The following is an 18063-nucleotide window of genomic DNA, read 5'->3' on the forward strand; positions in this document are numbered from 1 at the left end:
AATTAAAGGGGAGAGAATGCGGCCTAGCGGCTAGGGCGGTCGACCTGGAGCCGGGGAACCGGGTTTGTGTCTCAGCAGGGGCGCTCAACATTCTATGATTCTGGGCAAATCACTTTGGGACATATGTAGGTATTCCAAATTTACCGATTCTAAAATACCGAATTCTACCGATTCTGTATTTCCGAATCGGTAAATGGTATGTAGGTTTTTGATTCGGTAAATTTTACCAAATCGGTAAAATTTGGTAAATACCGATTTGGTATTTACCGATTTGATAATTCCCATTCATTCCTATGGGCCTTGAGGCCCATAGGAATGAATGGGATGCCATTCACTATTACCGATTCGGTAATAGGGGGTGCATATTCAAAGGTGGCAGAGTGTCACATTGACACCCTGTTGCACCCCTGAATCGTGAATCGTGAATGTGTGCACATGTGGCACACATACATGCACTAAGGGCATGTATGTCTGCCACATGGCGCTATTGGAAAAGCACAAATTTGCTTTTTCAAAGGTTTTCGATATTTAGCACCAACTTTCAGTTGGCGGTAAATACCGAATCCTTAACTCAGAAATGCACTCACTTGAGTGCTCCCTACATTACGGATTCAGTAATTTACCAAATCGGTATTTTAAGGATTTGGTAATTTACCGATTCCTTGAAATACTGATTCCGTAAATTACTGAATCCTTAAAATTGGCCCCTACATCTCAAATGCCTAATACCGGTCTGTAACAGCCGAAATTCGGTAATTTCTGCCGTTACCGACCGGTATTGGGCTACCTACATCTGGCCCTAAACAAAAATGAATGTGTCCGTCTGTAACATAACTGGTGCTCATGTAAAGTGCTCGGATACCTTAGGGTCTAGTTAGTGCAAAAAAAAACACATTTAAAAAATAATTTTAGAGCATCCAGGCCAGCTTAGGGTTACCTTGAATTGTCCAAGCTGCCACATTTATAGTGGTGCGATATTTAGTGGGGTGCATTTATACGGGCATGTGGCAGTTTTGTCATCTTGCAGTGGCCTCCTGAGTAACACCTTGGGCCCTGGGTCCTCTTTATTTACAAATTAAGCCCTGAGCTTGTCAGATGGACTGTCATGGATGGTATACCATTCAATAAAGAACAGTGCCCTAATTCCACACCCTTGCTTGTAGCATGGACTCATAACTTCAATTGAGATCCTTCAATAGGAGAGCAAGGGTGGCAAGATTAATAGTGCAAAAACAGAAATTGGGTCCCCGCATCCCTCTGGTGATGTCATAATAGACAGCCATAGTTGGGGTGCAATGGGCTCCTTGTACCACTGGAGGAGTCACATTAGTGATAGCTATGCTTTGGGGGCCTAGAACATCTGGTACACCCCTTTACCGAAGGATATCATGCTGTAGTCAGAGTGGACTGCTCTCATTTGAGGAATTAGGGGAGTAAATAGGGGGCTATACCTGGCCCTTCTTGTCACATTTCCAATTCAAAACAAATATTCATGATTGGATGTTTAAAACAATCGTTTTGTATCTTAAGGATTCAGAGAATGGTCAGATGATTCTATTCCCAAGGCAGGATATCTATTGTATCTCATCCAAAAGTGCAGCAATTCATGAAATTGTCCATCTTTGTTCTGCTTGATAGACATAATGGTTTGCTGCAATGTGTACATACATCACTCTGAATCATGACATCTCTAGGAGTGTCAGTTAAACCTGCGTACTTTAACTTAGCGGCGGCAGATCAGTAACAACACGAGGATTCACTGATGAACAATTCATCAAGGATACCTTGTGAAACCACAGGACATGTTCTTTCATATCAAATAAAGGAATAAATAACTTGCTGTTCCTCCTCTACTTTATCAATAACAGCAGGGGGTTTAAAGCTGAAGCACCAGATCAAAGGATTTTTCATTCAATGTAGATGCTTTGTAGCTCTTAAGCAGCTCTAGCTTGGGTATCTCCTTGACCCCTCTCCTTCCCCCCACACACATATTCAGTGGTATAAGCCAAAGCTGAGCAGCTGGCCTGGAATACTGGAGGATCTATAGAGAGGAGGAGGGAGGGGTGGAGGGGGATAGAGGCAAATCGGTGCGCTTAACCTCCCCCTATAAAGGTGGGTGGGGTAAACTGCATCCCCATCAGCAACTGCTTCCTGTCACATGCCTGAGACTGGGCTTGATCATGCAGCACACCATGCACAAAAAGCACAGGCATTCACCAATCGCTTTTAATGTGTGCACATATGTGAACTGTAGTATCCTGCTCATTTTAATGCTCTGCCATTTTTGCCACCTGCTCAGCCAGTGTGAATGTGCTCTGTGCTGCATGGAATGTTGGAGTGATGATATGTATTGGAAAGTTGGGTGCCTGTAAAGTGTAGTTTGACAGTTGCGAATGGGCTGAGCAGGAGGCAAGCTGCTCCTGGTGGGGCTGCTTCACAGGAACATATCTACATGCAACTTACTTCAATAAAACTTCTTAACACCTTGCGTGCGGCGCCGATTTCCCCCCGGTGCTGGACATTCCATAACTGGGTGTGGTCGTGACGGAACCATTCCGTCATCCGCACAGCTCAAGCGTGAGGCATGATGGAATGGTTCCGTCACAAGCATCGAAGGGGTTAATCTACCTCCTACCTGCGTGCACCTTCATTACCACATTATTCTGGAGACGAGTTGGTGACTACCTACGTGCTACAACTGGATTTCTATGGCGTATGACAGTTCTTTTAGACAGAAGTGCACATTTTTACACAGCTTCTCGGGACAATATTGCGACGGCACATGGCAACATATGATAAGTTTCAATCCAACAGACTTCCTGTGACAGTCATTGCAATGATGTTCATGTGTTTCACAGGTGAATGTTGAGCTGATTTCTTGAACTATATGTCTAGTTATTGGAGTGATGTCCACATCCCCATGCTTAATTATTTATTACATTTTGTGTTCCTGTAAAGCCGCATTACTTGACATTGTAGGTAATGTATTTTTTGCACTTACCTTATACTTGCTAGGGTCAATATGTCTTCGAGAATTTCTCCTTATCTTGACTCAATGTACCTGCTGTACAGTTTCTATAGCAGTACTTGGCTGAGGGTTTTTTTCAACTTTACCTATTCCTCTCTTTAGCATCTAGTTTTAGATACTACTTTGTTTTAACGCCTCTTTCACACAGTACATTAGACTTATTGTTTTTATTTGCTTTCTTAGGGGTTTTCTGTTGTATAACCCCCAAACTGAGTATCTTCTCATGAGTGTCAGTGCCTTTTACATTACCTAACTTCCCTTATGTCAGGAGTGGGTCTGGGTTTCAGTCACATTTACATTAGCTTTTGCACTTATGTCAGGGGTAGGTCATGGGGTTCAGTCCCATTTACATTATTTAACCACCCTCATGTCAGGGGTAGGTCAAGGGTCTTCACGCAGTAGTGGTCCATTATTACCAATTCTCAGGGTGTGTCTTATTGGGTGTTAGTCCCTTCTCTGCCTGTGGTTACCCTTACTTGAGGTTTATCCCTAATGGGTGTCTTTCCCATCTTCTACATTATCTATACCCTGTTGGGGTACAGTATATTTAAGTCTACAGTTACACTTTCCTGTTATTTACTCGCAACGTTATGCTTATGTTTGATTACATTGTCAATTTGAAAATTGTGAAGGATGAGCAATACTTCCTGTATTTTCTTCTCATGTTCTCTGTTTTCTTGCTTGTTCAGTTCTCCTGTGATGTCCTATCCTCTTTACATCCTTGGATTCCGGACCACTCTTGGTTGTCTTTCTTTTTTGTATATGTCTTTTCCCACTGTAGGGTCTTTCTTTTTCTTCTATGTTTAGGAGGAGATCCTCCCACCTTTCCTTTGTGTGTCTGGGTGTATAGCTTGTTCAGTTTGTGTCATGCTATTTCTTCCTTCCATGCATGCCTGTCTGGCCAGTGGGTGTGTTTAGTAGGAGTCTTTGGTGCATCTATGTCTACCTTCTACCTTCTTGTTTCTTGCGCCTTATTACTGTTTTCTTCTCTTCTGTAATTCCTTGTTAGATAGGATGTGTCATTACTATTTTTGTGTATTTACCCTTTGCTTCCTCTTCGTTTTCATCCACCTATCTCTTCGCTCTTTCCTATTTGTTCTTTCGCTATTACATTTTGTTTGTTGCATTAGTGTTCCTTTTATCCCTTTTTCCGGGTTCCTATCATTATATCTTATTTAACAACAGGACTTATGCTTCTGTTCTATAAGAAAGGGGGATATGTAATATCCTGCTCGTGTTAATGTTCTGAGATTTTCACCACCTGCTCAGCCAGTGTGAATATGCTGTGTGCTGCATGGAATGTTAGAGTGATGATGCGTATTGGAATCTTGGTTGCCTGTGAGGTGTAGTCTGACAGTTGCGAATGGGCTGAGCAGCAGACAGGCTGCTCCTCGACGGGCTGCGTCACAGAAACATGTCTACATGCAACTTACTGCAATAAAACTTCTTAATCTACCTCGCACCTGCGTGGACCTTCATTACCACATGAACATGGCTTCATATTATTTGACCGCATGTGAGCCTCGCTCAGCCGACATTTTGAATGAGTATTATTTGCCCCAATTATTTCCAATAATTAACCATATGCATCAGATTACTAAATTGCTGTTTCTTTGAAATTGGTGAGCAATGCAAACAGGTTATTGCTTGCAAGGTTTAATGCCTCAGATTGTGTAACCCTACCACCATGATCTCCTGCAGGTAACTACCCAGATCTCCTCCAGTGCGTCAACGCTCCAATCCTCACTGACAAACAGTGCCGCGATGCATATCCTGGTGAAATCACCGATAACATGATCTGCGTTGGATACTTGGAGGGAGGCAAAGACTCTTGCCAGGTAACTCATGCATTTTCAACTCAATATTCATTTTTCTGACACTATTGCCAGGGGGGTTTTGACTCCCAACGTTGACACTCCTCCCGTTTCGTTGTATGTGTTTGAAAATCCAGGGGTGTTTGGGGGATTTGTGTGTGTTCCTGAAAAGGGGCAACCATAAAAGTCAGCCAGTACCCAAAATATTGTCCATTTGAAGGTTTACTTCCACTCTGAATGGACTTGCAACTTTAGAACTATTAAGGGGAGTAGTAAGTACATTTTTATATTGGGATAGAAGAGGGACCACCTGATTATCATTGGGGGGGGGGGGTCCTTTTACTGGAGGTGGGTATGTTTTAAATAACACAGGCAGAATCAGTGAAGTTTCCAGAACGTTTCATAGGTCACCACAATTATAATCATAAAAGCACTACAGGTGTTTTACCTGCTCAAAATGGACAGGACTAAAGGTTTCAAGGATTTGTAAATTTCTGCAATGAGAGGGGCTGTGGGTAAATAAAGAGGGGTATATTTACTAGGGAATAGCGCCACCAGAATGTCACTTTTAGTGATGTTCTGATGGCACTGTGCCTTTCTCCATATTTACAAAGCGGCGCTAACCCACTTTGAGTGGCTCAACCGCCTCGTTCACACACATCACTTTGCGTGAAAGGAGCTTGCAACAGGTGTTGCTGAGGGCATTCCACCGCAAGACCCATTGGATTTTGACATTGCCTCACATTTACAAGGATGTGTAAACCTGAGGCAACGCTAAAAACTAACGCCATGCAATAGCAGGAGTTGAAATTGCACAACGTGAGGAATACTTTTATTTCTCCTCGTTTTTGCTTTTTCATGTCTGATGCATTCTGTAACACACATAGAGAGAGCAAAACACCAATAATGGTTTTTATGTGCAGGAAAGGTCCCTTTTTGCCCATAAACAATCATTTTTTTTTTTATAACGATTTGCTACTTCTGTGTGCTGCAGAATGCAGCACACATAGAAGTAACAAATTGCCATTTATTTTTGACTGTTTACAGGCTGGAATGGACACCTTCCTGCACATAAACAATTATTCCCTGCATCGCAGGCGCCCTTGCACTATGGTGGAAGGATACCTGCGTTAGCACTAGGCAGCTAATATTAGTGCCAGAGCTTTTGGATCAGTGAAAGGAGAATAGAAGGCGTGTGGTACCACTAACATAAACCATTAAATAACAGTCACTTTTGGCCCTGCATACAGTAAGGACCTTCTTGCTGGAGCACAGGATCTCTTTAGCAAACTTGTTTAAAATAAATGAGTGAAGCTGCAAGCCAGCATGCTTTAAGCTTCCCATAAATATTTCATTTATCAGTTTCAAGAAAGGACAAATATATCAGTCTACACTATTGGGCAGTACTGTTATGAACTGAGCTCCAAAATTCTTCATTCAAATCTGGAAAGGGAAGATAGGATAGATATAGAACAGGATGCTTGGAGCTGCACATTCCATGATGGCGGATGGAGGAAACTGTAAAACACAAAGCGTTAATGGAGAACTGATGACTGGAAACCACTGTGGCCGCCATTTTTATATACTGCTCTGCATGTGTTAGTGTGCTGAGAAATGTATAGTCCTAATTCATATTGTGTGATTGAATTACATCCAGTAAGATTTTTTTACTCTGGCACATTTTGTAGATGTATTAAAGTTTTTGGGACCAATACTTCTATAAACCAACCACACATATTGTTTGGTCATTAAGGTTTGGATCTGAGATAAACCTTGCTACTACATTGTTGATTACTCCATGTGTAGTTCAGACTCGTATGATAGGTGGATGTTCAACATATGTTTGTTTTAAGCAACAACATATCCAGTACAGTGTAGTAATAACTGTTTCTCTCCATCAGGGTGACTCCGGTGGCCCAGTGGTCTGCAACGGCGAGCTCCAGGGTGTTGTCTCCTGGGGATACGGGTGCGCTCAGAGGAACTACCCTGGAGTCTACGCCAAGGTCTGCAACTACAACCAATGGATTGAAGAGACCATGGCTGCTAACTAAATTTAAGAGACTCTAAGATATCTCGCTTAGAATATCAATACTGTGAATGAAGCATAAGATTGAATTAAAACACATTAACACTTACTTTTGTGTCTGCTGTCTTCACTATTAACTTTGTGTATTTTGTTGTGCTTAGACCATGGGGGACTGGGATTTACACTTCTGAGCCAAAGTGTACTGAAAATTGACTAACTGCACAAATTCAGGGAAATTCTTGCAGTTGAGCAAAGTTCCTACTGGCTGCAGATTTCCTTGATCTCACATATCGATACAGGATTAAATATTTTTATTGAAAAAAAAATACATCTGCTCCACCTGTAGCCCAACCATGCAAATGAGTGTATGCACTGCAATACTTTGTAATCTAAAACTGGAACTGACCCTGACTATATCACTGAGGCAGTACTCCATCCCACATGTCAAGAACACACTGTGAGGGAAAAGGTAGACAGAGGTGGTACCTCATTATAGTTATTACATTTTACCATTAATAAATCAAGTGCAGTTAAACTTATAATTCCAGGTGTCTGCTGTAGCAAGACTTGCAAGTAACAAATGGAGGATGGGGCACTGTATAACTGATGTAATCTGTAAAAATCTGAATTTGGTCTCCTGATGAGAATCCAGTCTGCCTTTTTTGGGTTCTGGCAGGATTACTTCTCATTCGATTGGGTAAATCAGTTCAACAATCATGGGGCTTTTGAACTCCGCATTTTCAGCAGATCCTCCAGTTTAGAGAGTGTAGACCTTACAGAGTGGTACCACTGCAAGGCTTGTATCCTACACAAGTTACTTCTCATGAATACTCTGGATTCCAGAAGACATCAATGTGACAAAAAACTGCAAGGTACTGCTAGAAAACCAATGTTATTAGCCCTCGTGGTATCCTCAACAATCACCTTCTGGGTTTCTGTATCAATCAACACAGGTTCTGCTCTGTTCTTGAAAACACTCAGATCCTCCTTAGCCTTTTCCTACTCACAGACTGTAGTTTCCACACAGGAGATCTGTGCTACCTCTTGTGGTTCCCCCTCAGTTTTGATCAGTCTTTAGTCTATACAGGAAGTAGAAATAGTCCATCAAGGTTACCTTCCAGCCTATGTTGGCAATTGTGTTTTTCAGATTCTTAAATGCTACTACAATAGGGGATTTATTAACCAAGCCCTTTCCTTCCTTCGCACAAGTTTTTAAACTTGCTGCACCATCTACTGATTCAGGCTGCTGCTGATATCTGGACACAAGCCTTTCAATTTTCCCCATTTCCCTCTTCCAGTTCTCTTTGTGTATCATAAGGTCCACCTTTACGAGTATCTGTCCCACCTCCAAATATTACAATTATAGGTTAATCCCAACGATTTGAGAAATGAAGTCATCCAACATGCAGTAGGCAGGTCTTGTTGGTCCCATGCCACATCTGTTCCATATATACCTTCCTTGCACCATTTCTATGCAATAGAGCCCCACGCAGGGCCCACTACAGTAGCTGACATCCATTCAGACTTGCTCCCATGATCTCTTCATGTGCACACCACTCATCTGATGTTTCAAGGGCCATTGTATGCTATACTAAGGTCTGCTGCTCAGGCATGCACTATGTTGTTTCTGGATTCCACAGGGGAAGCTCAACAGCCACCTTCATGTCAGCCACATGATCCTGGGCACTCATGCAGTCATGAGTCACCCCAGACCTACAGAGGACCACAGAATCCCTAGAGACCTTGAAAGAATTGCCTCTTTGTCCACAGTCCCCAGATTGGAACACCATAAAAATAGGTCAATGCCGGAGCTCCATGACTACTTTTGATCCATAGCACAGCGAAGTCCCCCCTTATGTTTCACTTTAGAAAAATAGGAGCTTGAAGCATTCCACATTTTATGTTCACATTTTCAGCCACGGTGAAGAATTTGTGGTATATCTTCGTCCATGGTAAAGAAAAGCAAGGAAATGTAGAGCGTGATATTCATGAAAACTAATAATAGATTTTTATTTCATCACTTATGGCTCACTGCTTTCATGCATACTGAAAGGAAAACTGAAACATGTTAAAGCTTTACATATATTCCAGAAGTAAAGAGAGGCTTTACATCATCCAGATGATCTAAGATGCATTAGTATGGCACCTGACTCTAGATGTTTTCATGTAAGATTTCGGATAATAGTGCCAAAACTGGAACAAATGAATGTGAAAAGAGTTGAAGTTGTTTAAATAGCTGAAGTTGATTGTGATCAATAACACACACACATACTCACAGGCACCCCCCACACACACACACATGCCTCTTCATCTCAGCCTACAGCTGCTATGCAATTTGTACTTTCTAATGTTTATATAGGGTCATTTTATTTTCACTAGTACCTGATACATAACTTCATGCCCACATGAAAATGAACTTGAAGGCATGCCATGGAGTGACATAACATGAACTCCTACAGTACACCTATTTGAGCCAAATCCCCAGCAACAGATATGCACATTTTCTAAAATACCCAGAACGGGATTTGAAAATCTTTTTGATCTACCTTGGATGATAAAATGTATATTAGAATAATATTATGCTGTGAGATGCACTGAGGACAATAGTGTGCCAGATAGACAATAATGACAGGTATGAAACCTCTGCTTGAACATTGTGATGAGTGTTCTTCTGTTTTTACATCTACAGTTTAGGATATTTTACACTCTGTTGATGGAATGCTCTTTTAGCAGTATATCCTTTCTGCACTGGGTATATTGGTCTTTATAAGTTCTCTCCCTTTTCATATTTCCTTGCCTGCCCAATTGTTCTTGAATTCGGGGAGAAGGTTTTCATAAACCAATGTAGCATACCCAGTGTTCCATAGTGTCATATCGGAAATTGGATTGTTGCAATCTCAAATAAAGGTAATGGCATAGACAGTGCCTAATATGTGCTGGTGTTTGCCAATGCTTGGTACGGATGCCTGATTGATAACACCAGCAGATACTTATAACATTCCACCACAATATGGCACTATCTGTCTCTCTTTGAACAGAGCAGATGCGCTTAACAATTAAAGGGGAGAGAATGCGGCCTAGCGGCTAGGGCGGTCGACCTGGAGCCGGGGAACCGGGTTTGTGTCTCAGCAGGGGCGCTCAACATTCTATGATTCTGGGCAAATCACTTTGGGACATATGTAGGTATTCCAAATTTACCGATTCTAAAATACCGAATTCTACCGATTCTGTATTTCCGAATCGGTAAATGGTATGTAGGTTTTTGATTCGGTAAATTTTCCCAAATCGGTAAAATTTGGTAAATACCGGTTTGGTATTTACCGATTTGATAATTCCCATTCATTCCTATGGGCCTTGAGGCCCATAGGAATGAATGGGATGCCATTCACTATTACCGATTCGGTAATAGGGGGTGCATATTCAAAGGTGGCAGAGTGTCACATTGACACCCTGTTGCACCCCTGAATCGTGAATCGTGAATGTGTGCACATGTGGCACACATACATGCACTAAGGGCATGTATGTCTGCCACATGGCGCTATTGGAAAAGCACAAATTTGCTTTTTCAAAGGTTTTCGATATTTAGCACCAACTTTCAGTTGGCGGTAAATACCGAATCCTTAACTCAGAAATGCACTCACTTGAGTGCTCCCTACATTACGGATTCAGTAATTTACCAAATCGGTATTTTAAGGATTTGGTAATTTACCGATTCCTTGAAATACTGATTCCGTAAATTACTGAATCCTTAAAATTGGCCCCTACATCTCAAATGCCTAATACCGGTCTGTAACAGCCGAAATTCGGTAATTTCTGCCGTTACCGACCGGTATTGGGCTACCTACATCTGGCCCTAAACAAAAATGAATGTGTCCGTCTGTAACATAACTGGTGCTCATGTAAAGTGCTCGGATACCTTAGGGTCTAGTTAGTGCAAAAAAAAACACATTTAAAAAATAATTTTAGAGCATCCAGGCCAGCTTAGGGTTACCTTGAATTGTCCAAGCTGCCACATTTATAGTGGTGCGATATTTAGTGGGGTGCATTTATACGGGCATGTGGCAGTTTTGTCATCTTGCAGTGGCCTCCTGAGTAACACCTTGGGCCCTGGGTCCTCTTTATTTACAAATTAAGCCCTGAGCTTGTCAGATGGACTGTCATGGATGGTATACCATTCAATAAAGAACAGTGCCCTAATTCCACACCCTTGCTTGTAGCATGGACTCATAACTTCAATTGAGATCCTTCAATAGGAGAGCAAGGGTGGCAAGATTAATAGGGCAAAAACAGAAATTGGGTCCCCGCATCCCTCTGGTGATGTCATAATAGACAGCCATAGTTGGGGTGCAATGGGCTCCTTGTACCACTGGAGGAGTCACATTAGTGATAGCTATGCTTTGGGGGCCTAGAACATCTGGTACACCCCTTTACCGAAGGATATCATGCTGTAGTCAGAGTGGACTGCTCTCATTTGAGGAATTAGGGGAGTAAATAGGGGGCTATACCTGGCCCTTCTTGTCACATTTCCAATTCAAAACAAATATTCATGATTGGATGTTTAAAACAATCGTTTTGTATCTTAAGGATTCAGAGAATGGTCAGATGATTCTATTCCCAAGGCAGGATATCTATTGTATCTCATCCAAAAGTGCAGCAATTCATGAAATTGTCCATCTTTGTTCTGCTTGATAGACATAATGGTTTGCTGCAATGTGTACATACATCACTCTGAATCATGACATCTCTAGGAGTGTCAGTTAAACCTGCGTACTTTAACTTAGCGGCGGCAGATCAGTAACAACACGAGGATTCACTGATGAACAATTCATCAAGGATACCTTGTGAAACCACAGGACATGTTCTTTCATATCAAATAAAGGAATAAATAACTTGCTGTTCCTCCTCTACTTTATCAATAACAGCAGGGGGTTTAAAGCTGAAGCACCAGATCAAAGGATTCTTCATTCAATGTAGATGCTTTGTAGCTCTTAAGCAGCTCTAGCTTGGGTATCTCCTTGACCCCTCTCCTTCCCCCCACACACATATTCAGTGGTATAAGCCAAAGCTGAGCAGCTGGCCTGGAATACTGGAGGATCTATAGAGAGGAGGAGGGAGGGGTGGAGGGGGATAGAGGCAAATCGGTGCGCTTAACCTCCCCCTATAAAGGTGGGTGGGGTAAACTGCATCCCCATCAGCAACTGCTTCCTGTCACATGCCTGAGACTGGGCTTGATCATGCAGCACACCATGCACAAAAAGCACAGGCATTCACCAATCGCTTTTAATGTGTGCACATATGTGAACTGTAGTATCCTGCTCATTTTAATGCTCTGCCATTTTTGCCACCTGCTCAGCCAGTGTGAATGTGCTCTGTGCTGCATGGAATGTTGGAGTGATGATATGTATTGGAAAGTTGGGTGCCTGTAAAGTGTAGTTTGACAGTTGCGAATGGGCTGAGCAGGAGGCAAGCTGCTCCTGGTGGGGCTGCTTCACAGGAACATATCTACATGCAACTTACTTCAATAAAACTTCTTAACACCTTGCGTGCGGCGCCGATTTCCCCCCGGTGCTGGACATTCCATAACTGGGTGTGGTCGTGACGGAACCATTCCGTCATCCGCACAGCTCAAGCGTGAGGCATGATGGAATGGTTCCGTCACAAGCATCGAAGGGGTTAATCTACCTCCTACCTGCGTGCACCTTCATTACCACATTATTCTGGAGACGAGTTGGTGACTACCTACGTGCTACAACTGGATTTCTATGGCGTATGACAGTTCTTTTAGACAGAAGTGCACATTTTTACACAGCTTCTCGGGACAATATTGCGACGGCACATGGCAACATATGATAAGTTTCAATCCAACAGACTTCCTGTGACAGTCATTGCAATGATGTTCATGTGTTTCACAGGTGAATGTTGAGCTGATTTCTTGAACTATATGTCTAGTTATTGGAGTGATGTCCACATCCCCATGCTTAATTATTTATTACATTTTGTGTTCCTGTAAAGCCGCATTACTTGACATTGTAGGTAATGTATTTTTTGCACTTACCTTATACTTGCTAGGGTCAATATGTCTTCGAGAATTTCTCCTTATCTTGACTCAATGTACCTGCTGTACAGTTTCTATAGCAGTACTTGGCTGAGGGTTTTTTTCAACTTTACCTATTCCTCTCTTTAGCATCTAGTTTTAGATACTACTTTGTTTTAACGCCTCTTTCACACAGTACATTAGACTTATTGTTTTTATTTGCTTTCTTAGGGGTTTTCTGTTGTATAACCCCCAAACTGAGTATCTTCTCATGAGTGTCAGTGCCTTTTACATTACCTAACTTCCCTTATGTCAGGAGTGGGTCTGGGTTTCAGTCACATTTACATTAGCTTTTGCACTTATGTCAGGGGTAGGTCATGGGGTTCAGTCCCATTTACATTATTTAACCACCCTCATGTCAGGGGTAGGTCAAGGGTCTTCACGCAGTAGTGGTCCATTATTACCAATTCTCAGGGTGTGTCTTATTGGGTGTTAGTCCCTTCTCTGCCTGTGGTTACCCTTACTTGAGGTTTATCCCTAATGGGTGTCTTTCCCATCTTCTACATTATCTATACCCTGTTGGGGTACAGTTTATTTAAGTCTACAGTTACACTTTGCTGTTATTTACTCGCAACGTTATGCTTATGTTTGATTACATTGTCAATTTGAAAATTGTGAAGGATGAGCAATACTTCCTGTATTTTCTTCTCATGTTCTCTGTTTTCTTGCTTGTTCAGTTCTCCTGTGATGTCCTATCCTCTTTACATCCTTGGATTCCGGACCACTCTTGGTTGTCTTTCTTCTTTGTATATGTCTTTTCCCACTGTAGGGTCTTTCTTTTTCTTCTATGTTTAGGAGGAGATCCTCCCACCTTTCCTTTGTGTGTCTGGGTGTATAGCTTGTTCAGTTTGTGTCATGCTATTTCTTCCTTCCATGCATGCCTGTCTGGCCAGTGGGTGTGTTTAGTAGGAGTCTTTGGTGCATCTATGTCTACCTTCTACCTTCTTGTTTCTTGCGCCTTATTACTGTTTTCTTCTCTTCTGTAATTCCTTGTTAGATAGGATGTGTCATTACTATTTTTGTGTATTTACCCTTTGCTTCCTCTTCGTTTTCATCCACCTATCTCTTCGCTCTTTCCTATTTGTTCTTTCGCTATTACATTTTGTTTGTTGCATTAGTGTTCCTTTTATCCCTTTTTCCGGGTTCCTATCATTATATCTTATTTAACAACAGGACTTATGCTTCTGTTCTATAAGAAAGGGGGATATGTAATATCCTGCTCGTGTTAATGTTCTGAGATTTTCACCACCTGCTCAGCCAGTGTGAATATGCTGTGTGCTGCATGGAATGTTAGAGTGATGATGCGTATTGGAATCTTGGTTGCCTGTGAGGTGTAGTCTGACAGTTGCGAATGGGCTGAGCAGCAGACAGGCTGCTCCTCGACGGGCTGCGTCACAGAAACATGTCTACATGCAACTTACTGCAATAAAACTTCTTAATCTACCTCGCACCTGCGTGGACCTTCATTACCACATGAACATGGCTTCATATTATTTGACCGCATGTGAGCCTCGCTCAGCCGACATTTTGAATGAGTATTATTTTCCCCAATTATTTCCAATAATTAACCATATGCATCAGATTACTAAATTGCTGTTTCTTTGAAATTGGTGAGCAATGCAAACAGGTTATTGCTTGCAAGGTTTAATGCCTCAGATTGTGTAACCCTACCACCATGATCTCCTGCAGGTAACTACCCAGATCTCCTCCAGTGCGTCAACGCTCCAATCCTCACTGACAAACAGTGCCGCGATGCATATCCTGGGGAAATCACCGATAACATGATCTGCGTTGGATACTTGGAGGGAGGCAAAGACTCTTGCCAGGTAACTCATGCATTTTCAACTCAATATTCATTTTTCTGACACTATTGCCAGGGGGGTTTTGACTCCCAACGTTGACACTCCTCCCGTTTCGTTGTATGTGTTTGAAAATCCAGGGGTGTTTGGGGGATTTGTGTGTGTTCCTGAAAAGGGGCAACCATAAAAGTCAGCCAGTACCCAAAATATTGTCCATTTGAAGGTTTACTTCCACTCTGAATGGACTTGCAACTTTAGAACTATTAAGGGGAGTAGTAAGTACATTTTTATTTTGGGATAGAAGAGGGACCACCTGATTATCATTGGGGGGGGGGGGGGTCCTTTTACTGGAGGTGGGTATGTTTTAAATAACACAGGCAGAATCAGTGAAGTTTCCAGAACGTTTCATAGGTCACCACAATTATAATCATAAAAGCACTACAGGTGTTTTACCTGCTCAAAATGGACAGGACTAAAGGTTTCAAGGATTTGTAAATTTCTGCTATGAGAGGGGCTGTGGGTAAATAAAGAGGGGTATATTTACTAGGGAATAGCGCCACCAGAATGTCACTTTTAGTGATGTTCTGATGGCACTGTGCCTTTCTCCATATTTACAAAGCGGCGCTAACCCACTTTGAGTGGCTCAACCGCCTCGTTCACACACATCACTTTGCGTGAAAGGAGCTTGCAACAGGTGTTGCTGAGGGCATTCCACCGCAAGACCCATTGGATTTTGACATTGCCTCACATTTACAAGGATGTGTAAACCTGAGGCAACGCTAAAAACTAACGCCATGCAATAGCAGGAGTTGAAATTGCACAACGTGAGGAATACTTTTATTTCTCCTCGTTTTTGCTTTTTCATGTCTGATGCATTCTGTAACACACATAGAGAGAGCAAAACACCAATAATGGTTTTTATGTGCAGGAAAGGTCCCTTTTTGCCCATAAACAATCATTTTTTTATAACGATTTGCTACTTCTGTGTGCTGCAGAATGCAGCACACATAGAAGTAACAAATTGCCATTTATTTTTGACTGTTTACAGGCTGGAATGGACACCTTCCTGCACATAAACAATTATTCCCTGCATCGCAGGCGCCCTTGCACTATGGTGGAAGGATACCTGCGTTAGCACTAGGCAGCTAATATTAGTGCCAGAGCTTTTGGATCAGTGAAAGGAGAATAGAAGGCGTGTGGTACCACTAACATAAACCATTAAATAACAGTCACTTTTGGCCCTGCATACAGTAAGGACCTTCTTGCTGGAGCACAGGATCTCTTTAGCAAACTTGTTTAAAATAAATGAGTGAAGCTGCAAGCCAGCATGCTTTAAGCTTCCCATAAATATTTCATTTATCAGTTTCAAGAAAGGACAAATATATCAGTCTACACTATTGGGCAGTACTGTTATGAACTGAGCTCCAAAATTCTTCATTCAAATCTGGAAAGGGAAGATAGGATAGATATAGAACAGGATGCTTGGAGCTGCACATTCCATGATGGCGGATGGAGGAAACTGTAAAACACAAAGCGTTAATGGAGAACTGATGACTGGAAACCACTGTGGCCGCCATTTTTATATACTGCTCTGCATGTGTTAGTGTGCTAAGAAATGTATAGTCCTAATTCATATTGTGTGATTGAATTACATCCAGTAAGATTTTTTTACTCTGGCACATTTTGTAGATGTATTAAAGTTTTTGGGACCAATACTTCTATAAACCAACCACACATATTGTTTGGTCATTAAGGTTTGGATCTGAGATAAACCTTGCTACTACATTGTTGATTACTCCATGTGTAGTTCAGACTCGTATGATAGGTGGATGTTCAACATATGTTTGTTTTAAGCAACAACATATCCAGTACTGTGTAGTAATAACTGTTTCTCTCCATCAGGGTGACTCCGGTGGCCCAGTGGTCTGCAACGGCGAGCTCCAGGGTGTTGTCTCCTGGGGATACGGGTGCGCTCAGAGGAACTACCCTGGAGTCTACGCCAAGGTCTGCAACTACAACCAATGGATTGAAGAGACCATGGCTGCTAACTAAATTTAAGAGACTCTAAGATATCTCGCTTAGAATATCAATACTGTGAATGAAGCATAAGATTGAATTAAAACACATGAACACTTACTTTTGTGTCTGCTGTCTTCACTATTAACTTTGTGTATTTTGTTGTGCTTAGACCATGGGGGACTGGGATTTACACTTCTGAGCCAAAGTGTACTGAAAATTGACTAACTGCACAAATTCAGGGAAATTCTTGCAGTTGAGCAAAGTTCCTACTGGCTGCAGATTTCCTTGATCTCACATATCGATACAGGATTAAATATTTTTATTGAAAAAAAAATACATCTGCTCCACCTGTAGCCCAACCATGCAAATGAGTGTATGCACTGCAATACTTTGTAATCTAAAACTGGAACTGACCCTGACTATATCACTGAGGCAGTACTCCATCCCACATGTCAAGAACACACTGTGAGGGAAAAGGTAGACAGAGGTGGTACCTCATTATAGTTATTACATTTTACCATTAATAAATCAAGTGCAGTTAAACTTATAATTCCAGGTGTCTGCTGTAGCAAGACTTGCAAGTAACAAATGGAGGATGGGGCACTGTATAACTGATGTAATCTGTAAAAATCTGAATTTGGTCTCCTGATGAGAATCCAGTCTGCCTTTTTTGGGTTCTGGCAGGATTACTTCTCATTCGATTGGGTAAATCAGTTCAACAATCATGGGGCTTTTGAACTCCGCATTTTCAGCAGATCCTCCAGTGTAGAGAGTGTAGACCTTACAGAGTGGTACCACTGCAAGGCTTGTATCCCACACAAGTTACTTCTCATGAATACTCTGGATTCCAGAAGACATCAATGTGACAAAAAACTGCAAGGTACTGCTAGAAAACCAATGTTATTAGCCCTCGTGGTATCCTCAACAATCACCTTCTGGGTTTCTGTATCAATCAACACAGGTTCTGCTCTGTTCTTGAAAACACTCAGATCCTCCTTAGCCTTTTCCTACTCACAGACTGTAGTTTCCACACAGGAGATCTGTGCTACCTCTTGTGGTTCCCCCTCAGTTTTGATCAATCTTCAGTCTATACAGGAAGTAGAAATAGTCCATCAAGGTTACCTTCCAGCCTATGTTGGCAATTGTGTTTTTCAGATTCTTAAATGCTACTACAATAGGGGATTTATTAACCAAGCCCTTTCCTTCCTTCGCACAAGTTTTTAAACTTGCTGCACCATCTACTGATTCAGGCTGCTGCTGATATCTGGACACAAGCCTTTCAA

The 18063-nt window shown here is 41.9% G+C and overlaps 1 long non-coding RNA gene across 1 annotated transcript; it reads left to right on the plus strand.

Annotated features, from left to right (window-relative positions):
• Window positions 1–3955: 3955 nt before the first annotated feature.
• On the plus strand, window positions 3956–6977 carry LOC144767859 (uncharacterized). The gene is made up of 2 exons (XR_013598364.1): window positions 3956–4866; window positions 6744–6977. It is a non-coding gene; the product is annotated as an uncharacterized LOC144767859 (long non-coding RNA).
• Window positions 6978–18063: the final 11086 nt, after the last annotated feature.

The sequence above is a fragment of the Lissotriton helveticus genome, chromosome 7 (genome assembly GCF_964261635.1).
Source record: "Lissotriton helveticus chromosome 7, aLisHel1.1, whole genome shotgun sequence".
NCBI lineage: Eukaryota > Metazoa > Chordata > Amphibia > Caudata > Salamandridae > Lissotriton > Lissotriton helveticus.